This window comes from Microcebus murinus, chromosome 1 (assembly GCF_040939455.1).
Source record: "Microcebus murinus isolate Inina chromosome 1, M.murinus_Inina_mat1.0, whole genome shotgun sequence".
NCBI classification, from domain to species: Eukaryota; Metazoa; Chordata; class Mammalia; order Primates; family Cheirogaleidae; genus Microcebus; species Microcebus murinus.
This window is the reverse complement of record NC_134104.1, coordinates 127,107,562-127,133,207: the sequence shown is the minus strand read 5'-3', so window position 1 is coordinate 127,133,207 and position 25,646 is coordinate 127,107,562. Positions and strand designations below refer to the sequence as shown.

The 25,646-nt window shown below is 33.9% G+C and overlaps 1 protein-coding gene across 6 annotated transcripts in view; it reads left to right on the top strand.

The window, feature by feature from the left end:
• The window catches only part of TBC1D5 (TBC1 domain family member 5), a 529,649-nt gene that overhangs the window by 186,756 nt on the left and 317,247 nt on the right, over positions 1-25,646 (top strand). Inside the window, exon 4 of one of the 6 annotated variants that reach the window (XM_020289677.2) lies at positions 22,443-22,502. The exons of the other annotated variants lie outside the window; for them this stretch is intronic. The gene's annotated coding sequence lies outside the window, so the exon portion shown is untranslated. The remainder of the gene's footprint in view (positions 1-22,442; positions 22,503-25,646) is intronic. 6 annotated transcript variants of the gene reach the window in all.

Here is a 25,646-nt window from a genome sequence, read left to right as displayed (position 1 = left end):
AGGGCTTTAATTTGTCAGCTAAATGGGTGCCAAATAACCAAAACAGAAGTAATGACCCTTCTGAGACTGAGAAGATTCATTTTGAAAACAGTCCCTTTTCATTTTAACCTTATTAACTGTTTGAAATTTGTACTATTTTCAGGTATTTAAAAGTTGTCCTGTTTATTTCACATCAGATTATAAAACCAGACTCTTAATATTTTAGCTTAACTTGGATTAAAATAGCCTATAATGTTCTCTTGTATCAATTTCTGTATTCTAGTAAAGATTCCTACTGTTTTTGTTTTGTTTTGCTTCCTAAAGCCCCCTGCTGCTGTTGATTACACCTAGATCTGCTACTGATTGGAACTGTTAAAAGGCAAAGATAGTGTGGCTGGTTGCAGAATCATTTAATTGTAGGACTAATGAAAGATGTTCTCTCTGGGACCCAACCGAAATTGTTGCACTTAAATATTATGTATAAAGTAACCAAGAAAAATTCTTTTCCACTTTAATAATATTTGAAGATAGGAAATTTATTTACTTGTAATGTAATCGAGGAATATCAGTAGCCTTTTTGGATTTCTAAACTGTCTAAACCCTGTTGAGAAGAAAGAGAAAGAGAGGAGAAATCCTAGAGAAAATTTAGTACTATTACTGGTCCCTAGCATTTGAGTGCTTTTTTTCTTTAATAAAGATAAAACAAATGGATAACTGTATATATAAAATTAATTTGGTAGTTGAGAAATTTGATAGTAAGATGGTAAGGAATTCAAAATTAAATTTTCATTTGTAACTGAGGCCATGTTTGTAAGCCTAATATGTGCAATATAAAATGAAGTGAGGTACAATATAAGCTCCCCATCAGTAGTTTACCTACAATTTTGGAATCTTTAGATAGAATTTTCATGATAGGATTTCTGTGTTAGGCATGGATGTTCTGTGAGGCATCCACCGATCAAGAACAACTATCAATCTGTACCCTCACTACTTTAAGATTTGAGATTATTCTTCCTTTGCTAGACTTGGTGAGGAATTATTTAAGGGGATATGGTTATGCCCGTGTATGTTTAATGCTAGTTTATGATATTGCTACATTCTGTTCATTAGAAATAATTACTAATTCTTTTAAAGGAGTTTCAATTTGCTAGGTGCAAACATATCTGTGGTTTAAGTAATTTGTTTGAAGTTATGTGTGTATGTATATACACACACACACACACGCAGACACCTTAAATTGGGAAAAAGCTTTTGTTTTTACAAAGGTGTTTATTGGCACATTTTGATCAAGGAAATTACATAAATGGTGCTGCCAGGAATGGTGCTGCCAGCAGTATGCATGATAGTTTTAAGAGAGAAATAGACCAGTTAGAAGGTTTATGCTAAGGACTAGGCAGCAAATCATGTGTAATGTAATTGGGATACTGGCAAAAGAAAGTGAAATTCAGTGATGATGTCTCTTACTTTTGTTGGTGACCCATTGAATCAAGTATCAATAAAGATTGAAAAATTCCAAAATATATTATTAATGGATAGCAAATATTTATGCTTTCTTAAGTAATAAACCATTGGACTGTAAGTTCCTTAAAGGCAAATATTACTCATTTTTGTTGTCTCAGGTCTCAATGCAATTTGTTGCTTATTATAGGCATTCAACCTTTAAAGTGAAAAAAATAAATCAGAAAACTCTTGTATTGGTTTGCTGAGACTGCTGTAACACAGTAACCACAAACTAGGTGGCTTTAAACAACAGAAATTTATCATCTCATAGTTTCGGAGACTAGAAGTCTGAGATCAGGGTGTCAGCAGGGTTGGTTCCTTCTGAAGTCTGTGAAGGAGACTGTCTTCCAGGCCCCTCTCCTTGGCTTGTAGATGGCTGCCTTCTCCTTGTGTCTTCTCATCATCTTCCCTCTGCACATGTCTAACTATCTGCATTTTATAAATAAAGAAGTCATGTTGGATTAGATCCCAGCCTAATGACATGATTTTTAATTTGGTTACCTCTGCAAAGGCCCTATCTCCAATAAGGTCACACTCTGAGGTAGTGGGATTTGGTACTTCAACATATGAATTTTATGGTTCTGTTTGAAGTTGGTGTAATTTATAGACCAATAGCTAATGACATATACAATGAATCAAAAAATAAATATGGTCATCCCACAGTTAATGTCAGTATAGGAACCCACAGCTATTTGTCCCTTTATAATTAATGAAATGAGGTATAATTTTCACCTCTGTTTATTTTACTATCTTTCAACTTACATCAGCAATGTGATAACTAATCATTGTTCTGGTTTCCATCTAGTGGTAGAAATAGGAGGTAGGAGGCTAACTTTGAAAAGTACAGTAGCACTAAATGCCTTATTTCCCCTCTTCCTTTATTTCACCATGTTTGAAATAATCTAAATAATCTTTCATTCCCACCATCCAGACTTCTTAGAAGTTTTAAGAAAACAAGCATTCTTGTCTAAATATTATTGATGATAATTACATTTTTAATGCTATAACTGGTGTATTTTTGTGTACGGTTTTGTATAGGTAGTCATTTATCTAGAGTAACTATTCCAAAAGAATGGTCCCTAGTCTAGCAGCTCAGCATTACCTGGGGAATTTTAAGAAAAGCAGCTTTTTAGGCCCCTTTTCAAGACCCATTGAATCAGAAATTCTTGGGATGGAGTTAAGGAATCTGTTTTACTAAGAATTTCAGGTGATTCTTATATATGCCAGTATTTGAAAACCACAAGACTGAATATAGGGACAATACCTAATTTTATTGTTTTAAATAATTACAGAAGTATAGAGTTGTATTTTTTCCTTTCTAATATTCTTTTGGTTATAATATTTGATTCTAAGACTTTGATTAGGAATGCCACCCCAAATTATTATATTATATTTATAATCATTAATCTGTTGTTCATTTATTGCATGTCTTTCTAGCAATATTTTATGCATGTAAAAGTAAATGCAACTATACATATTTCCCCCCCCCCCCCCGTCTATAGATAGTAATATAGGACCTTGCTGTCTTCACTTACTATTATATCCTATAGGTCTTTCTGTATTAATAAATGATTACTTTGTTTATCTTTTTTCTTTCTTTTCAATAACTATGTATTAATTCTACTGTATGTATATATAATAACTTAACAAGTTCCAAGTTGATGGAAATTAAGTTTCAGTGTTTCACTATTTTTAAAAAATTTACAAGGAATATTCTAGTATACATATATAATTTCACATATGTGCAAGTATATTGATAGTAAAAATTCCTAAGAATATAATTTTAAGGTCAAATAGTATATATAGGTATGAAGCTTGATATAAAAGTCCTCAATAAAATACTAGCAAACTAAATGTAGCTGTAAATTAATAGGATTTATAGACTCTGACCACATGGAATTTATTTTCGGAGTGCAAGGATGGTTCATCATACGAAGATCAATCTATATAATGCACCACATTAACAGAATGAAGGAAAACACCCACATGATCATCTTGATAGATGCAGAAAAAGCATTTGACAAAATTCAACAATCTTTCATGTTAAAAACTCTCAAACTAGGAATAGAAGGAAACTACTTCAGTGTGATAAAATCCATATAGTGTTTCTTCCTTCTCCATGGTTTTGTATTCTTCTGTTTCAGTTACCCTTTGTTAACCCTTGTATGAAAATATTATGTACAATAAGATCTTTTGAGAGTGTGAAAGACCACATTCACATAATTTTTACTATAGCATATTGCTATAATTGTTCTATTTTATTATTATTTATTGCTATTAATCTCTTTCTGTGCCTAATTTATAAATTAAACTTTATCATAGGTGTATATATATATATATATATATATGAAAAAACATAATACATATAAAGTTCAGTACTTTCCACTATTTCAGGCATCCTTTGGGAGTCTTGGAAATGTATTCCCTGTATATGAGGGGATACTACTATATATGGAAAATTCACAATGAACATCATACTTAATGGTGAAAGACTGAAAACTTTTACTCTAAGACAAGGAATACAACTTTACTCCTTACTCTAAGACAAGGAGTACAGCCTTACAACTATGCAAGGCTGTCAACTTTTGTCACTTCTATTCAAGATAATACTGGATACCATACTAATTAGGCAAGAATAGTAAAAGGCATCCAAACAGGAAAGGAGAAGTAAATTATCTCTGTTTGTAGATGATACATGATCTTAAATGTAGATAACCCTAAAGTTTTGCCCCAAATCTGTTAGATCTAATAAATGAATTCAACAAAGTAGCAGAATATAGTGTCAGCACACAAAAAGTAGCTACATTTCTATACACTAACAATAAACAGTCTGAAAAGAAATTACAAAAACAATTCTACTTATAATAGCATCTAAAAGATTAAGAGAGTTGGGAATTAACCAAGATTGTAAAAGACTTGTACAATTAAAACTAAAAAAAATTGCTGAAAGAAATTAAAGAAGACATAAGTAAATGGAAACATATCCCATGTTCATGGATAGGAAGTTTTAATATTGTTAAGATGTCAATACTACCCAAAGCAATCTACCAATTGAACACAATCCCTATAAAAATGCCAATGACATTTTTTGCAGAAATAGAAAAGCCTATTCTAAAATTCATATGGAATCTCAAGGGACACTGAATAGCCAATACAATTTTGAAAAAGAATAAAGCTAGAAGGTTCACACTTTATGGTTTCAAAATTTACTACACAGCTAGAGTAATCAAAAGAGTATTATACTCTTTTGAGTATTATAGCGCAAGGACAGACACATAGACCAATGAGAATAGAGAGCTCAGCAATAAACCCTGACATACATGGTCAGATGATTTTTGACAAGGGTGCCAGGACTATTCAATGGGGAAAGAATAGTCTTGTCAACAAATGGTACTGGGAAAACTAGATAACCACATGCAAAATAGTGAAGTTGAACCCTTATCTAATACCATATGCAAAAATACCTCAAAATGGATGAAAGACCTAAATGTAAGACCTAAAACTATAACACTCTTAAAAGAAAACATAGGGCAAAAGCTTCATGACAGTGATTTATTTTATGGTGATTTCTTAGGTATGATACCAAAGATAGGCAACAACAACAAAAAATACAAATTGGACTGAACAAAAATTTAAAAATTTTGTGCATCCAGAGATACCAGTAATACAATAAAAAAATAATTCACAGAATGGAGAAAATATTTCAAATCATGTATCTGACAAAGGATATATAGAGAATATATAGAGGACTCCTAAAGCTCAACAATTTAAAAACAAACAGCCCAATTTGAAAATGGGGAAAGGACTTGAATAGATATTTCTCCAAAGAATATATACAAATGGCAATATGCACATGAAAAGATGCTTAGCATCACTAATCATTAGAGAAATGCAAATCAAAACTACAATTAGATGCCATCTCAAAATGAGACAATAACAAGTGTTGGCAATTATGTGAAACAATTGGAACCCTTGTGCACTGTTGGTGGAATGTAAAATGTTGCAGCCGCAGTGGGAGGAAGTATGGTGGTTCCTTACAAAAATTATAAGTAGAATGCCTATATGATGCAGTGATTCCTCTTCTGGATATATATCCAAAAGAATTGAAAACAAGGTCTTGAAGAGATAATCTGTACACCCATGTTCATAGCAGCATTATTTACAATAGCTACAGCATGGAAGCAACCCATATCCATTAGTAGATGAATGGATAAGCAAAATGTGGTATATACATGTAAAGGAATATTACTCAGCCTTAAAAAGGTAGGAAATTTTGACACGGTATAACATGGGTAAACCTGATGACATTCTGCTATTGAAATAAGCCAATCACAAAAAGACAAATATTGTATGATTCCATTTATCATATAGTATTAGAGTAGTTAAAATCATAAAGACAAAAAGTAAATTGGTTATTGCCAGGGGGTGGGGGGAGAGAGAACAGGAAATTATTGTTTAATGGACACAGAGTTTCACTTTTACACAATGATAAGAGTTATGGAGATGGATGGTGCTAATGGTTGTACAATATTATGAATGTACTAATATTTAGTAACACTGAACTTTACACTTAAATGGATAAGATGGTACTTTTTTTGCTGTATATATTTTACCACAATAAAATTTTTAAAAATATATGTACTCCTAATTTTGATGACTATTTCCAAATCATGCTCTGTGTAGATTATACTAATTTACAACTTCTTTAACAGATAGAAGTTAATTTTGCAAAATATGTGCTTTTTTGAAGATGCAGCAGTGTTATATAACAGCATTATATTTTTGAAGGAAACAGATCTGTGTTAAGCTAAAAAAAACACAAAAATTTAACTAGTGTCTTTCAGCAATATATAAAGACTACTTCAGAATTTCTTATATTCGAGTTATCTGTTTTAGAAACTTCTCAAAGCATACATTGAAGATAGAATTGAAGATTGTCTCTACTAATCTGAAATAAATCTACATTTAGTGATTCATTAAAAGGTAATTTTTGCATATGTGAAAAATCATACCTGAGATAATTTTGGTTTACTATCAGTGGGTACTTGTATTAATATAATATTTAAATGTGGGTATTATTGAGATATAATGCAGTTGTTTAAAAATTTATGATTTTTTTTGTAAGCACCACAATGTTTAAATTTTTTTTTTTTAGGTTTTTCATTTACACAGTGTCATAGGTTTATTTTGTGTTAATCACTTAAAAATTTAAAATGAAGCAGTAGTGAGACATAGAACATTGGTTTTTTTGTATGTGTTTTTAAAAACATTTTATCTTCTTCCTACCCACCCCCCAACTTTTTTTTTTACACTCTGTTAACTTAAAACTACTAAACAGATTTTTATTTTAATCTTTGGAACAAAAAATGTTCTCTTGGGCTGATACCAGTACTTTGTATGCCAAGTTACAGACCGGAGTCTATTTTTATAGGCCAAGATAGAAACCTCTGAAAACCAGAGTTTATAATGGAAACATTGACAGGCCCTTAACTATCACAGCACACATGGCACTGCTGAAATCATAAGGTACAAGGCACAAGATTTCACATGCAAGGGAATGTTGAATTTTTCAGCAATTGTATTGTCAAATGCCTTTCAACTAGGATTTAATAAGTATCAAGCTGTGTTTGAGCCATAAAAGCACATTAGGTGGGCCTGATTCCTGCCCTCTGCATGCTTGTATCCAAGCACACTGACACTGGGAAACACTTGAATAAACCTTTTGGGAGATGGCCTTGTGAATGGTTTTGATTGGAGTGAAATATGTGAACTTCTATCTCTGTACATTTGATTTCTGATACAAGCCTGAAAATACTGCATGTTTTTGCATGTAGGTCACTACATACATGTACTGGGTATGATTACAAAGCAGGTAAACTAATCAGTTACATCTCTATTTTAATAATATCATTGAAGAAAGTTTATATTGTTACACTATCAAGGAAGTTTGATATTGAATAGTTAGGTTTATTGAAAACTTATTTTAATTCCTCTTTGAGGGATCCCATCTAGTTGTAAAATAGAAATAGCCTTCTTCAGATATTACCTGTGATTACTCAGCTTTACTTGATTAACAAAAAAATCAGTAAAACAACCACCCTGGGTCTTTAAATTGCTATGCTTTGTTTTAGTTATATTTTAATTTAAATGGGACTGCTCCCCTTACCATTAATTAATGAATCCCATGAGTTGACACTGAAAGAATGACCCTAGGATATATGCATTCCTTTAAAGGGAAACAGTAACTTAGATCTTGTCTAATGCCTGTGTGGGAAAATGGCTAGAATGGTTTGAGATATATGGTTAATTTGAATGTTGATGAGGGTTGAATTCTTGCACTTGTAACACCAACATTGTCTATTCTCTTTCTGCCTTTTCTTTATCTTGTTAAATGCTGGAGAGAAGTAGAGGTGTTATGTCAGATATGCTATCTCAGAAGCATTGTGAAGTGTTAGATAAAACCAGTATCTTGTGGGAAGATAATGAAGTGATAGTTTGTTGCTACAGATTGTGCAAGTACTGCCAAGTGGAATAGGTAAAAAGATGTTAATTTGAATCTGATTCAGATTTTCTGTTCTAGTTTAAATTTTCCTTATTCATTGATTTATATACATATACATTTAGTATGATTAGGTACCAGCCATGATTGCTAACCTGAGAAGTATCTTTTTATGTAATCTGACTGGTTTTCCATTAATGAAGAGAATATGAACATTTTTTGAGTAGTTTAAGATATTTGGATCTGTGATTAAATTTCTCCCCTATAGTGCATTAGAAACAATGCTTTTGCATCCTGAAAGATGAGGAATTTCTTTTTTTTTTTTTTTTTTTTTGAGACAGAGTCTTGCTTTGTTGCCCAGGCTAGAGTAAGTGCCATGGCATCAGCCTAGCTCACAGCAACCTCAAACTCCTGGGCTCAAGCAATCCTGCTGCCTCAGCCTCCCAGGTAGCTGAGACTATAGGCATATGCCACTATGCCCGCCTAATTTTTCCTATATATATTAGTTGGCCAATTAATTTCTTTCTATTTATAGTAGAGACAGGGTCTAGCTCTTGCTCAGGCTGGTTTCGAATTCCTGACCATAGGATTACAGCCATGAGCCACTGCGCCCGGCCGATGAGAAATTTCTAAATGTAAAGTAACTAATTCTGTATTAATTGTATTAATTCCAGAATAGAGGTCCACATTTCTATTAAAATGGGTGATTCTTTTGCTTTCATGATCTGTTTCTTTAGGGAAGAAAAACCGTATACTGACTCTTCTATCTCCTTCCCCTTGCCATTACTATTATAAGCACCACAAGTTCCAGGGAATACTGTGTTGATCTTGGTTATATAAGTTGACAATCACCTAATATTTTAGAAGGGCTGTTTTTTGAAGGTTCAACATAAAATGAAATACTGAAATGAAGGGGTAAGGGTGTGTATGAGTGATATATGTGTCTGTGTACATGTGTAAGAGACAGAGAATGTGACAGAGAGAAACATGGACACTGACTTCCTTGGATTATAGATTTGTCTGCTTTATAAAGTATTTCAGAAACAAAACTAGAATAATATAAGCATAATACTAAAACCAAAATCCAGAAGAGTTGTTAAAGCTGACTAAAGGTTATCTTTTGTAATTTACATTTATAACTGAGAGAGCTGATAAACACTAAAGGCCTATTGACATATCAAACAATTTACAAAATATCTGGCATACTGACTCTATCAATATATTTATATAATCTAGTCTTATCACCAGTAATTTCTTACTAAAGTAGTTTTTAGGAAAGTGACATTTTTAATTAATGAAAGAAGAGACTTAGAGTTTGCTTTGCCTTTGTTCTTTACAAAGTAGTAATTGAGTTGGCGCTAAGGTTTTCTTTCCCCTGTCCATTCACATGTTCATCTTTTCCTTCTATTCTCCTTTATTTGAAGTTGATATACCAGACACTGGGGTAGAAGCTTCTGAACTTCAATAATTGTTAGTTACTCAGGAAACAACTCAAGGTTTTGAATTTAATTAATGAAATTGATACTTTTTGAGTTTCAAGCTCGAATATTTTTACTTTCTTTATATATTGACATTAACAGGTCAAATCAGCTAGCACTCTGTCTTAAATATTTTATCTTTTAATTGTAGGGAAAATAGATTTAAGGATTATTGGATTATAGAAAAGGAATTTACTTCTGAATTTAAAAAAATGTATTTGAGAATGTTGATGTACTTAGGTAAGCAATTGGAAGAAATTTTTGTCCACTTAGTTTTCAAGAAAATAAAAGTATTCCACACAAAAGGTCAGCTAATGTATCATATTTTATGCCTAACCTTGAAATACACAGGAGTGCCTTGTGAAGTGAGAGAATGAAGAGGCTGTGAGAAGAAGGGTTAATTTTTCCCATGCTTACTCTTTTTAAAATATGGTATTTCCCTTTTTTTTTTTTTTTTTTTTTTTTTTTGAGACAGAGTCTCACTTTGTTGTCCAGGCTAGAGCAAGTGCCATGGCATCAGCCTAGCTCACAGCAACCTCAAACTCCTGGGCTCAAGCAATCCTGCTGCCTCAGCCTCCTGAGTACCTGGGACTACAGGCATGCACCACAATGCCCGGCTAATTTTTCCTATATTAGTTGGCCAGTTAATTTCTTTCTATTTATAGTAGAGATGGGGTCTAGCTCTTGCTCAGGCTGGTTTTAAACTCCTGAACTTGAGCAATCCAGCCTTGGCCTCCCAGAGTGCTAGGATTATAACCGTGAGCCACCATGCCCGGCCTATATTTCCTTTCTTGTCACTTAAATCTAAATTGTGGTCACTTCCTCTAAACAGAGAGACATCGCCTCTAGTTACTTTTCCTTTGCTAATGAATTTAGTTGTAACCCTCCCACTCCCACTGGTATTTTGAATCTAAGTACATCCCTGTACACTATTCCTATCAAATTATGCTTTTTTAGGTTGGATCAATTTTTCCCTAATTTTAAAGCAAACCAAAGTCATTAAAAATGCATAGTTAACCCTTCATCTCTTCCATCGTGATTTAGGAGATTTCACTGCAGCATCCTGACCTACTGAATCTAATTCTCCTTTAGTGTGCCAGCACTATATGAGGCATATTCTTTGCCCTCATGAATTCAGGGGTGGCAGTAAAGCTTTAAAATACATATGTATCAATGTATTTATGTATATTCATAAAACCTCCCCAACCCTTTTCCCCTTCACCCCCAGCTTCCTCTGACATACACGATTGTGATAAGTACAATGATGGAAAGATAGAGCCTGCCAGAAGTCATATAAGGGAAAGAACTAATCTAGGGGAGAAGGGAAGTGTCAAGGAAGACCTCACAAAATGAAGTGAAATTTATATTTTGTTCTTCAGGCATAATAGGACAGAAAGTTACAGGCTGAGGGAAAAGCATGTGTAAAGGTCCTGAGGCTGGAATGAACTTCTCTGTTGTAGAATTTATAGAGAATGTGGCTGAAGCCCAGAGAGCTCAGGGACAGTTGTGAGAAAAGCCAGACAAGTGGTCACAGGCCATACAGGGCCTTGTAGAGTCTATGAGAAATTTCAACCCTTGAGTGATAACTCACTGATGGGTTTTCAACAGGGAGAGTGATACGATCAGATTTATTGTTTTAAAGATTAATCTAACTGCAGTGATCTTTATTGAGGTGATTCAGGGAGCAAGAGGGTGATGCTGGGCTTCAAGAGGCTTCAAGAGTGACCCAGATGATGGTAGCTTAAATTAGGGAGGTCCAAGAAGGACAGAAGAATATGAATGGAAAGCCCAGTATATGTAAGAGTTGGAAGCTAAAAGGCATAGAGACTGATGATGTGAACAACTTTTTTTGTTTTTTAATGTTTTGAAATACTACTTTCTTGCATGAAATTTAATGCATTATCAAATATTTGTTTTCACTTATTTTGTTATCATCATAAGGGACCAAGTAACTACCTGGCTTTTCCAATAAAATTTTTACAGTGCTTAATTGTATCTTTTTCTGGTACTTATTGATGTATATATTAAGAGGGCAGGGCATATCTTTTTTTCTGCTTATTCCTGTAAATAGATTGGCCTAAAAAGCTAGAAGAGGTGGGTGAAGGAGGAGTAAAACAGAAAGTATTGTGTAATTTTGTGTAAGGGGTTGTCTTAGTCTGTTCGTGCTGGTATAACAAAATACTACACCCTGGGTAATTTGTAAAGAACAGAAATTTATTTCTGACAGTTCTGGAGGTTGGGATGTCCAAGATCAAGGTGCCAGCAGATTCAGTGTTGGGGGAGGGCTTGGTCTCTGCTTCCAAGATGGCACCTTATTGCTCCTCTGAAGGAGGCAAATGCTGTGTCCTCACATGGTGGAAGGGATGGAAAGGCAAAAAGGGCTTAGCTAGTTCCCTTTAGCCCTTTTGTGAGGCGTTAACCTTACCCATGAAGGTGCTATCCTTATGGGCTAAATCATCTCCTAAAGGCCCCACTGCTTGATCATTGGGGATTACATTTCAACATTAAGTTTGAACAGGATACAAACATTCAAACCATAGTAGGAGTACAAACAGAACCATACATGTATAAACAAAAAGCAGATTTTAAAGTTTTGGCATGCAAATATAAAATCAAATTACATTTAGTATTTCATTTTATTGTCTTATGATTCTCTAATTTTGTTTGTGTTTATTTATTTTGGATAGGTGTCTTTATTTCTCTGAAAATATTGGAAGCACCTGGAGGACTGTCATCAGGCTAAATGCCCTTTGGTGTGACTTGCTTCACCTTCTTTTACAATACTTTTTTGATTTCTTTTTTACTGAACTTGTTTTAGGTTCCTGTGTTGACTGCTTTTTATCTTCTTCCTTCTCATATACCACTGTCTTGATATTATCTTGAGAACTGGTATTTACTTTTGTTCTTAACCTTTCAGAGGAAGGGCTCTTTTCTGAGCAGACAGGCAGGTACTTAGTGCTTTTCTTCAGTTGAGAGATTTGTGATCTTTCTAAAGAGTAGATTATATCATGTCATATCCTTGCCCAAACGCCCCCCAATGACTTTTCATGCCACTCAGTATAAACAGTCCTTGTATGGCTTAAAAGAACACAAGTGACTCAGTCTCTCCTGTTTTTCTGAGTGTCTCCAGAACTCTAAGCTATTTCCTACTTTATCATCTGTGCATTTGCTATTCCCAACATGCTCTGCCTCCATGTTATCATGTGGCTTGTTCCCTCACTATATTCAAATATCACCACCTCAGAGGGGGCTTCCAAGACTACTCTTTCTCAGATAAGCTTCCAGCTCCCAAATGAACTCTCAGTTGTGCTCCTATTTGTCCCCTAGGCCTCTTTACTTTTTCTCCATAACATAAGTCATTACTTGACATGTGAACTATTTTTCATCCTGTTTAATTATTTGTCTTTCCCTAGAATTTTCTGAAGAAAGAGACTTTGACTATCTTATTATAAATGCTTATTTTCTACACAAGTTTTTGGCCCATGAGAGGATTCAGTATTTATTAAGTTGATTTTTGTGCAGAGTTGGCTTTCTCCAATTTCTGCTTACTACCACCTTCTTTCCTTCCTCAATAGACATGTTGAGAAAACAGTCTCTCCCTCTTCCTCTCTACCTCCTCATCCCTATTCTCTTCCAGGTCATCCCCTGTCCCCGTCTTCCTTCTCCTTTCTCTCCCTTATTGGTTCTGTTTCTTTGGACAAGCCTGACCAATACAACACATGAAAATATTTTTAACCAAAGAGTAGTCAAAGAGATGGTAATTAAAACCATAATAAAATACCATTTCATACTATTCAGATTGGGAAACATTAAAATAGCTTCTAATGCTAAGCTAGAAGGAATATGGAGAAGTAGGGATTCTCCGATCCTACCATGTGAATTGGTGCAGTCACTTTGGACAGCAGTTTGGTAATATGCCACGTAATTTTCTGTCAGCAACAGGCTGTATATATGATAGTGGTCCCATAAGATTATAATGGAGCTGAAAAATTCCTCTTGCGTAGTGATGTTGTAACCATACTTTTCTGTAAACATGATTCTCAGTTTTCCTGCATGGACACCTAAATGGTTTTGATGTTAGAAAACATATGGAAAAAAGTTAAAAGGCATACATATATCTCTTTTGGGAAAAGATGAAACCATTGTAATCAACATGGATATCAAAGATTCTGAGAGTGACCCCCAAATCAGATCACTATCCAATGAATTTCAAATTCATTATTTTAGAATATTTTAATATTTTAAATGACTGTCACTCTCCATTATTAATTATATAAAGTCTGTATGTATTTGTATGTCATCAAGTTTGGGAAATTGGAATTTTTCTTGTCTCTAAATAATGATGGTCTTTCATTATAATTGCAGCATTTGCACATTTATACTGAGGCTTCTTGGTTCTTGTATCCAAGTAAATAGAAGTTGCTCCTCCATGAGCCAATAAGCTAGTCATTTTCGAAACTAATAATTAAATTGGCAATTTTAATATGGAGTATGTCTTTATATTATACACTTTTAATTTTTTTTAAGATTTAAGCTCCCCTTCAGAGCTTAGATTCTACTGCAGTATTATGTACATTTATTAACATTAATATAAGAATGAAAATGTTACGAATTTGAATGAGAGTAGTCTCAACAAATTAAGAAAGTTCAATTTTCTTTGGATGTTTTTTTCCCCCTAAATGCACCTATGTTCTTTATGGGTAATGATAATGCATTTGACCTTTGAACAATGTGGGGATTAGGAGCACTGACCCCTGCACTGTTTAAAAGCCAAGTATAATTTTTGACTCCCCCAAAACTCTACTAATATCCTACTGTTCATAGGAAGCCTTACTGATAACATAAACAGTCAATTAACACACATTTTATATATGTACTATATACTGTATTCTTACAGTAAAGTAAGCTAGAGAAAAGAAAATGTTATTAAGAAAATTAAGATGAAGGGAAAATATATTTACTATTCATTAAATGGAAGTAGATCATTGTAAAGGTCTTCATCATTGCATTCACATTGAGTAGGCTGAGGAGAAAGAGGAGGGCTTGGTCTTGCTGTCTCGGGTGGCAGAGGCAGAAGAAAAGCTACTATAGGTGGACCTGTGCGGTTCAAACCCATGTTGTTCAAGGGTCAACTGTACTTTTTTTCTTTCTTTTTTTTTTTTAAGAAACAGGATCACACTTTGTCACCCAGGCTGGAGTGCAGTGGTGCTATCATAGCTTACTGTAACCTTCAACTCCTGGGCTCAAGTGATCCTCCTGCTGCAGCCTCCAAGTAGCTGGGACTATGAACACGTGCCACCATGCCCAGCTAACTTATTATTTTTCTTGTAGAGATGGTATCTCACTGTGTTTCCCAAACTGGTCTTGAACTGTACTCTCAATACTGTGTAAGATACTCTTAATTCTCTCTCTACTTAACAGCGTCCTCAGTGACTCTTGTTATTTTTGCCAGTATGTTTCATTTTTCTGCCACTTGTTTCCACGAAGAAGTTTTGTTTGTTCATTTGTCTGTTAACATTTCTTTGCAGCTCATTTTCTCAGGGTAATTGAAAAACAAGTTTCTGTGGGGCTGGATCAATGCATTGGAGTAGCACATTTTAGTTTTTTCCAGTAGCCATCAGCAGATAGCAGCTTTGGAAAAAACATATCTTTCCTGCCTCTGTGTGAGTTTTTTTGAGATCTTGCCCTTTGAGAATTTTGATCTCATTTAATCCTAGAGCTCCTACAGTGGTCACACCATCTGTATTCTCACGGATACTCGCTTTCATCTGTTCATTGGTAAGGTTGTCAGATAAAATATAGACACCTGGTTAAATTTGATTTTCAGGTTATCAATGAGTACTTTATAGTATGTGTTAAATATTGCATTTCTTGTTTTTCTGAAATTCAGATTTAACTGGACATCTTGTATTTTATTTCATTTTATTTCACTTCACTTCATTTTTAAATTTATTTTTTTTCTAGGCTTAATAACCCATTTTCTGGATTTTTTTCTTCACTGAACTTTGAGCCTTTTGAGAGAAGGGCACTGATTGTACCCTAATTCATCTATACCTTGTTTTCTTATTCCTATGGTAGTCAGGTGACTTTTTATTGACTGAAAATATAAGCTATCTAATCAGCTATAATGTTTCTTTATCTGAGTATTTATAAAGAACCTTTGCTCTACTGAGTTTGCCCTTTTCTGTGAATTAAATTCACTGAAGAAAAATCATGTTTCAATGAATAGTTTCAGATCTCAACCTTAATTAAAAAAAATTTTCATCTTCCCTTCTCTTCCTTTCTATTCATCATCTCTCTTCCTCGTATCTTTCCACTTCTTACTATAATTAGCTAGCATTAACAGCAAATGTTTGCTTTAGTTAAATTATTCAGAACATTTATTTTACTTGTCAAAGGTTAGATCAGGTTGTTGTTTGAACTGGTAATTAAATGCAGGCTAATGTGCTCTCGTATTTATATGCACTATAAGCCTGTTTCCTCATCATTCTGTATAATTTTATAATGTTCAAGGCTGACATTTCAAAAAAGATTTTGGTTTTGTGGGGAAAAAACACACATTTTGAGCAATCTAGTTTGTTATATAATGTGAGAATGTCCAAAGTTGTGGTTGAAAGTAAATTCTGCATTCAGCGTAATTGTAACATGCAGTATTGTGGCAGTAATTTCCACCAAGTAGTATATAAAGTTAAGCACAGTGCCTATTGAATTTGCATTTGATATAAGAATAAATGCTATAGTATTTGGCCCCAGTAGGTGCTCAGTATATATTTGTTAAATTAGTGTTTTAGGTCATATGGATGGTATGGTTTTTAAAAACAGTATGATAGATAACTGAAATCTTACATTTCAAACATTGTTATGTATATTCCCATGCAGACTACAAGGCTTTTAAAAATCATTTCAGTTTGTATGCTCTGTGTAGAATAAATATAGTTCAATCAGTCCCCATATCTGGGACTTATACTGGAGTGTGTCTTTTCATTTTTGTTGATTCATTGAATAAATGATTTTTACAAGTTCTTATGTGCTTGTAAATTGGAATATAAATGAATAAAATACATCCTCTGTCTTTTGAAAGAGTGTAAGTTAGTGGGAAACCAACTGTAATACTAAAGAATGGTTAGTGTTAGGGTAGAGTTATATAAAAGTAAGTGGGCATCTGAATCAAATTAGGAGAAGGAATGTTGGGGAAATGTGACTTTAGAGCTGAGTATTCAGGGCAAGTAGCAGCTGGTGAGGCAAAGAAGGTGAGAAAAGTAGTACCTGTGAGAGGAGGGACACGTATGGAAGTGCTGAAGTGTGTAGTTTGGTATAGGTGAAGAAAGATAAAATGTGGAGAAGCAGCAGGAGACAGAGGTTCCTTTCTCTTTACTTGAAAGTATTCAGTTTCCATTGCTCTTACAAAAAAAGCTTAGAATCTTGAGTATGGTCTATAAGCCATACCTTGTATATCCTTTCTAATTCTTGAGCCTGCATATCAACCAAGATGAGCCTGACTTCATACCCACTTCGAATGGAATACACATGCATTTTTAGTTCCTTGAGCCCTTGCACGTGATGCTTTCTCTGCCAAGAATGCCCTCTCTCCCCTTTTAGTCTATCCCTATTCTCTATTTGTAATCTGTTCTACCTTTTATTTAGCTGACATCAGTATAACCTTAAAACAATGGAGCTAGTCATACATCTAATGTCTTATGAAGAATTTTTTATGTTTATTAATATTGTTCAGAAAGCTACAACAACAAACATTGTATAGTGCACTACAGCTTTTGATATATATCCCCACACGTGATTTATTTAATCCTTATGTCAGTCATGAGATAGGTATTATATGAAATTAAAAAATATATATAATTTATCTTTCCTTACAAAATACCATTTTGGTCTAGAATTTAATTTCTTCTGAAGAGAAAATAGACAATTGAAGTAAAACTAAAAACATCTTTCAAAACAAGAAAAGAGAAGTAGAGTTGGTTATATAACATGCCTTGTTTGTGTCTGTATGTGTGTATTTTTAATAAAATTGACTTAAAAGATTAGCCACAAGATATTGTCTACTTACATCAAATATAAACCAGATGTCATTCTGAAATACTTTCAAACTCTACTTTTATCATTGAAAAACTTTTTTTATATACATAAGGATAATTGGAAATTCCAGTGGTTAACTTTTATCATGAACTTTATTAATTCGATTAATCATAATCATTGCTTTATGACATACTCTATTCACTAGTCTGTATATGGTTCTTTTATGATGTATTTATGGATGGTTACCTTTGTAAAGCTGTCATATTATACAAGGGCTGTCCGGAAAGTATCCAGCCATCTAACCATTCTCATTATGTGATGTTTACTAGGCTCTCAGAAATTCCTTGAAATTTAGACTTTTAAAGATGAAACACAAGGGCTTAAGACAGTTCTCACCTACTGTACTAGTATATTTACAAGCTAACATTGTTCCAGCCCCAAACAATAAGTGGGTTCTTTTCCTATAAGTGAATGGTCTTAACTCACAGAGCACAGATCACAGGTTGTGTAAAATGCACACAAGATTTCATGCCTTTGGTCTTCCCTGATTTCAGCAGGAAAGAGGAGGGTTTGCCAAAGGGCAGGGTTGAAAACAACAATTTCCTATGTTAGTCAGGGTGGGATGAGTGTAGATGGTAGAAGGAGGTGGTGTGGAAGTGGTCTGAGACCCATTGGTCCACAGAGAACTTGGGCCTTCCTCTCCCATCCTCTGGTTCTGAGCATGTCCTGGAGCAGCAGCACAGGCCAAGTGTCTGTTCAGTTGCTCTAAACTCTCCCTAGAGGAGGAGGTCTGGTGATAACTTACCTGGAGGGACTGGTCTTTGCTTCTTTAACATAATTATTTTATAATCTTAATTACTTAGTCTCTAGTCTATTTTATGGGATCTGTCTTCTCAAATATCCTTGATTCTAATCTCTTTAACATTTATTTTATGCAAATATATACCCCTAACATGCACCTAAGAAGTCTTTAAAACTGATTTAAATTAATAGCTAACTTGGATTCAATTAGATTTCTTTTCATTGTACTTTATTATGATCTTTCAAACTGTATCAGGAATGCCATAATAAAAAAGAAGGGTACTTCCCAGGTGTGGGAGATCCAATAGTGAATAAATCAGGCAAAGCCTTTGTATTCATAGAACTTAATAATAGGAAGGTGATGTGTAGCAAATGAAATACAAATCAGTTTGTAATATGTTAGGTAGTGATAAATAATACAAGAAAAGTAAAGCCAGGTAAGGGATAAAGAGTGAGGTAAGGGTATATGCTGTATCTGGTAGTTGTGGTCCATGGGTGATCTCAAAAATAAGGTGACTTTTGAGCCAGGCCCTGAAAGCAGAGGGGAAGAGAGCCATGTGGATATGTGAGACTGCTTTTCCAACAGAGTAAAGTACAGAGGCTCTGTGTATGGCAAGAAGCTGCTTTAGTACATTTGAGGAAATATAAGGAGGCCATTAAAGCTAGAGAGGGCTTGAATGGGAAGGTGTGGAGTTATAGAATAAAAGATAAAAGCAATAGCTGGGAGCAAGATCTTACAGGATTTTGCAAAGATTTTCTGTTTTATTCTGAGTGAGATGAGAAGTCATTAGAAAGTTTTGAGCAGAAGAGAGACACAAGCTGGGTTAAATTTTAAATTGATCACTCAGGCTGCTGTGAGCAGATGAACTATAGATGGCAAGATTGAGAACAGGAAAACTTACTGGAGGCAATTAAATAGTCAATGCCAGGAATGGCAGTGACCTGGATCAGAGTGGTTGTGGTACAGAATGATCTGATTCTGGATTTCATTTTGAAGGTAGAACTGACAAGATTTGCCAATGGATTAGATAAGCTCCAGGAAAAGTTTTCTGTGCTAACCTGAATTTGAGCAGATATCTGAATATTAAGGACAGAATGTTCCCAGGAGAGGAAATGGGAATGTTCAAAAACCTAAAGAGACAATGAGCTGTATTTTTGTTTAAGGAATAGAAAGAAGGCTTGTGTGGCCAGAGCCACATGCTGGGGAAGGAGGGAGAATGGAGTCAGAGGCAAGGGCCTGAATTTAGGGCCTCTAAAGAGTTTGAATTTTATGCTATGTTGGGAAACCACATACAGTGGGGAAAAAATCACATTAGATACTATGTGGTAATAGATTGCAGGAGGTGACTTCAATCAGAGGTAATAAAATCTCAACTGGTCTATATAGTTAAGTATTCTATTATTACATAGAGCAAGAAGGCCCGAGGTAGGGTGAATCTAGGGCTGGCTAATCCACAGCAATTAAGAGTGTACATTTTTGTAACTGAGAGAGCAAAACCTTCTCTAGAAGCACATCGAATGACTCATTCCAACCAATCTGGCAAAGGAAATAAAGGGACTATTATGATTGGCTTTGCAACAGTGAAGAAGAATGGAAGTAGGGAGACTAATTAGGAAGTCATTGCAAGAGTTCAGGTGAGAGGTGAAGACTAGGAATAGAATGTCAGGAGAAGTGATAGTCCAGAAAGGGAACAAAAATTTGAATTAAAGATTTTAACTTTGTACTGAAGTCTCCCATTACCTACTTGTTATGGACTCAATGTTTTCACACACCACCACCCCCAAATCATAAGCTGAAGCCCTAATCCCCAATGTGATGGTGTTTGGAGGTGGGACCTTTGGAAGGTAATTAGGTCGTGAGAGTGAAGCCCTCATGAAAGGATTGGTGCCCTTATAAGAAGGGACATGAGAGATGGTCCATATGAGGATACAGCAAGAAGATGGTCATCTGCAAACTAGGACCCAAATCAGCCATCTCTTTGATCTTGGATTTTCTGGCATTCAGTACTGTGAAAAATAAATATCTGTTCTAAAGCTACCCAGTCAATGGTGGGTTGCAACCTTAATTGACCAAGATAATACCTTTCCTCTGTAAGAAGAATTGATACAAATGTTCTTGACGTAAGGGGAAACTTAGTTTGCTGTTCTGATTACTAGCATTTATTACTTAATGCTGCCATGCAGGCTCAACTGGCTCAAGCCCTTTATTTTATAGTAGAGGTGGTAGGTAAGCACTTCACAGAAGGATGTTTAAGCTACTTAGCTTATCAATAGCATGAACCACATTTATAATTGTGATGAGTGTTATTGATGCATTCATCAATAGGTATTTATTTGTGTTAGGATAATGTCTGCATGTTATGGGAGTATAAAAGAATGAAAAACCACTTTCTCTACCCTTAAGGAATACATAACTTGCTTTTAAAAAAATGTATGATGAGCTAAATAAGCCAAGAACTATTTATGATAAGGATAACAGTTTATGTAAACAATAGAAGTGATATGTCCAGGAATGTTTGATACATTCAGTGAATGGCATTTGCTATAGTATCGTTTTCTAAACATTTGTTTTAGCCATTTATTACATACCATCTTAAGGATTTTAACTATGTCTACCACCTTATTATAATTTATTTAACATTTTTCCTTATATGCACTTTTCTTTCTTAAGTAAATTTATTTAAATAGGAAACTTTTTGACCACAGATTATGGGAAAAAAAATTAGCAGTTGCTTACAAATAAAGAGTAGCAATAAAAATAATAATAATTACAATGAAAAGTATGTTTCTACAACTTCAGTGGTACATTACAGGGGAGGAAATACTCCTGTGGAAGAGCAGCGAGAAATTACTTCTGGCACTGGTCCCTAAAGGGAAAGCTGAGTGTTGGAAATATGTATAGGATTTAGAAAAGTAAAGAGGAAAGACCTCCTCAGGGGAAAGAGAGGTCTGAATAAAATGGAAAGGAGGAAAGTGTAAATGTTTTTATGTAAGCTATTTTGGCTAGCGAGGACCAGGTGATACTTCTTAGCTGCTGGCCTTTGCTCAGTTTGATGTCACTTGGTACTGAAGTGACTGGTGTAATGTGAATTTAATAGCATTTGGGAATTTAAGTCATAAATAGTTTTGACTATTTGATAGTGATTCCAAAGGTCCAGTGTGACTTATTCATAAATTCTAATTTTGCTGAAGCATATATGAATTATGCCTGTATCCACAGCTTGTTATTTTCTTACCTTACTGGATATGCATTTATAGTACAAGATACAAATACCTTGTAATTAATAAGAGCCTATTAAACTCAATATTACAGATTTTGAAAGAGATTGAATTAGAGAAAAGTAAACTAGAATGCTGTGACATTACACCATAGTTAACATAACAGGAAACATAACAGGAAACATAGTTAACATAAAGGAAACTGTCCTGTAACTCCTGGCTTAATTTTTGTTAGGCCATTTAGGAAGTCATTTTTAAGTCATTTGAGGTGGTTTTGCCAGTAATTAGCTGTGTGACCTTGAGTAAGTCACATAATGTCTCTGTGGTTTCCTCATCTGTAAAAGGGGTAATAGTATTTGTTTCATAGAGTTGTTATAAGGTTTAAATGAGTTAATTATGTATAAAACTCATTAAATAGCACTTCCTAATAAGTGCAATGTATTTGCAGCTATTATTATTATTTAATTGAAAATGCTCTCTTTAAGTACTAAAGGTTTCTCAACCTTCCCACTTATTAAAAATTAAAGGATAAATGTCAAATCCATGTGGACTTTTTAGAAAGATCTCCCCACAATTGGTCTTAGGGTCCTGAAAATACCTCCGGCCTCCCCAGGCTTATACCAAGAAGATACTTTTTTGTTCATTCATTTTTTGACAAAATGTTTGATTTGTTTGATGCTTATGGAAAGAGCAGCCATTTCCTTTTCTTATTCTTAGTATCATCAGTTTAATATAATTGGCCAAATTATTGTTTATTCTTTTCAAATTTTGATCATTTTTTCTGAATTCCTAATTGTATGTTATATTAACCTTGATTTTATGAAAATCAGATTGAATAGTTTCAAGGCTAAAGGCTATCTATGTAAAATAGGAATAATAACAATTGAAAGTATTTTATATACCTGTATAATAATAAAAGATTTGGTCCCTAGGTTGAGTACTTCCCCGATATCTGCATCTTGATCTCAGGAGAACTCTGAAACCATATGAGGGTATGTTGTGAAGATCTTTTTATTAGACAATTTGACTCTTTAAAATGCTCAATTTTTCTCTTTGTTTATGTGGTCACAACTGCCACTTTCTTATGACTTTATGCCATTTGAATATTGAAAGACCAAAAGCATCCTTATTTTATAATATAAAATATTTAAGTCCACCTGTGAACCTCTCATGTATTCTGCTTATTTCTCATTATGTGTATTGCAGAAATATCTAGTATTTTAATTTCCAGTGGATTGTTTACCCTAAACATCTTTTTCTGATAGCTTGAAAATTATAAGGATTAAATCTGTTTTAATCTTCCTTTTATCATTGTTCTTGTATGTTGACCCTATTGTGGCCCTAGACAATACTTGAATATCTAGTTATTAGATACAGCTATTTATTAGACAACACTTGAATAGTAAAATTGTGTGGTTGGTAAAAATGAATTAGGGTCTTAGGATTTTAGCAATGGGTGATATTTAATATTGAATGACATGTATTAAGACAAATGCTTTTTATATATAATTTATTTGGCATTGTAAATGCATTTATCTTGTGAGATACAGACCCCCTGTTGTCAAATGAGTATTCTGGAAAGGTTTGGAGTAAATAAATAATAAAACTGGTTCGATATACAATCTAACAATATTAAATATTAAGACTTTCAGATGATTGATTTTAATACTTAATTAACTTATTTAAAGTCAAAAATAACCCTCTTGCATTAAAGATTGACGGAATTTAAAAATGGAACTTTATTCTTTCTTGTTCTTTGTTCTCTTTCGTTTTTGCTTCCTTTCCTTTCTTTCCTTCCTTTCTCCCTTGTAATTGAGACTTTAGAACATCATTATTTCCAACTGTCAAATTTGCCGTTAGCTACCAACATTCTAAATAATAAAAACATTTTCTACCAATTCTATAGATATGTTCAATTACCCTGTTTCTTAATTATGAACATGTAGCTTTTATAAAAGAAACTTACTTTTATAGCCACGATGCCATATTTCAGGTTAAATACCCATCATGGTAAATACATGCTATCTGTAACATATACTTATTCATGCTGCATCCTCCCTCCCTTTTATAATCGAACTCTGAAAGTACTCCATTTAAGCTCTTTGATATGCTTTTCTTATAGGAGAAATCTTTATGTAAAGTAATACTACTCTGTCATTTCAGTGTTTGACTTTTAAGTTTACCATCAGTCAGAAATTTAAATGAAGTATGCTTATATGAGCTTTTCTGAATATGGATGTCTTTAGAATGACACAATTCAGAATGTTAATTCTATGCCTAAGTATTAGAAACAGTGAAGGAATGAATATAAGCTGAAATACATAGAAATTCATATTCAAAGGGAATAAACTCCTTTTCTAGAGGTTCTGTTTATGTGATGCCATTTTAAAAGAAAAAATGTTATTCAACTAATCTGTACAATGCTAATAACTTAAAATTTTCACTTAGAGACTGCTTGCATTGCTTTAGTTTACATGGAAAATATTGTTTTGAAAATTTGAATCTACTTAAAAACTGTTCTAAGCTTCAGTGTTAAACTCTTACCCTGTTATTAACTATTAACTATTTGCACAAGACTTCCCTTCTTTCACACAGATCACTTTTATCTTAATTAACATTTAATGCTGCAATAAGCAGACTTGTGAAACCAGTACAACTGTCCTTAAGATTAGTCTTAGATTTTAAATGGGAATTTCAGCCTAATTTGTCAACTCCTGTGAACAGAAGAGAAGTAAAATCATATTGTAAAGTTAGTTTTGAGTTTTCTGAATTTTGAGTTTATGTGAAGTAGGAAAAATTGTTATTTACAACAAGTATAGCAAAGGAAGGATAGTGCCTTTCCCAGGTCTTGGAAGGTATATTATAGTGCTTTCTGAATTAGAAAAATGAGATTCTTCTTATTTATTTTTTAAAAAATCTTTGGGTATCATTTCTATCAGGGAAATTCTAGAGACACGTAGGTATGATTCAAGAGAACTAAAATCTCTCAATTATGGATTTAAGTAGTCATTTTGTAAGACATGTTTTTGATCTTTGTATATATTTCTCTCTATATATCTAGCTTCTGTGCAGAGAAAATTAAGGCATATTAAGTATAGAAGTTGGAGTTGGTAATACAAATTTAAAATGTAATGAGCCATTATAAGTTTTTTTTTTTAATTTCAGAATATTACAGGAATACAAATGTTTTGTTTACATGGATTGCTTTTGTACTGCTTTAGGCAGAGTTATAAGTGTGCCCATCACCCAGATAATGTACATTGTAGGATTTTACCCATCTCCTTCTCCCTGCTCCCACCTGCATGATTTCTCTTGAGTTTTATAATACTTCCATCTGTATACATGAGTGCTGATTGGTTAGTTCCAATTTAATAGTGAGTACATGTGGTGTTTATTTTTCCATTCTTTAGATATTTCACCTAAGAGAGTGGTCTCCAGATCCATTCAGATTGTTGCAAAATTCATTTATTTTATGGCTGAGTAGTACTCCATGGTATACATATAACACATTTTATTAACCCACTCATGAATTGGTAGACACTTGGGTTGATTTCACATCTTTGCAATTGTGAATTGTGCTTCAATAAACATTCTAGTGCAGGTGTCTTTTTGATAAAATGACTTTTTTCCCTTTGGGTAAGTACCCAGTAGTGGAATTGCTGGTCAAATGGTAGGTCTATTTTTACTTCTTTGAGAAATCTCCATAGTATTTTTCCATAGAAGCTGCACTAATTTGCAGTCCCACCAACAGTGTATAAGTGTTCTTATCTCTCCACATCCATGCCAGCATTTGTTGTTTTGGGACTTGTTGATAAAAACCATTCTCACTGGGGTTAGACAATATCTCATTGTGGTTTTGATTTTCATTGCTGATTTTCTTGAGTTCTTTGTAGATTCTGGTTATCAGCCCTTTATCGGCTGTATAGCATGCGAAATTTTTCTCGCATTCTGTAGGTTGTCTATTTGCTCTGTTTATTGTTTCCCTGGCTGTACAGAAGCCTTTTAATTTAATCAAGTCCCATGTATTTATTTTTGTTGTTGCTGTGATTGCCCTTGGGGGTCTTCTTCATAAATTCTCTGCCTAGGCCTATATCTAGAATAGTTTTTCCAACATTTTCTTCTAGAATTCTTATGGT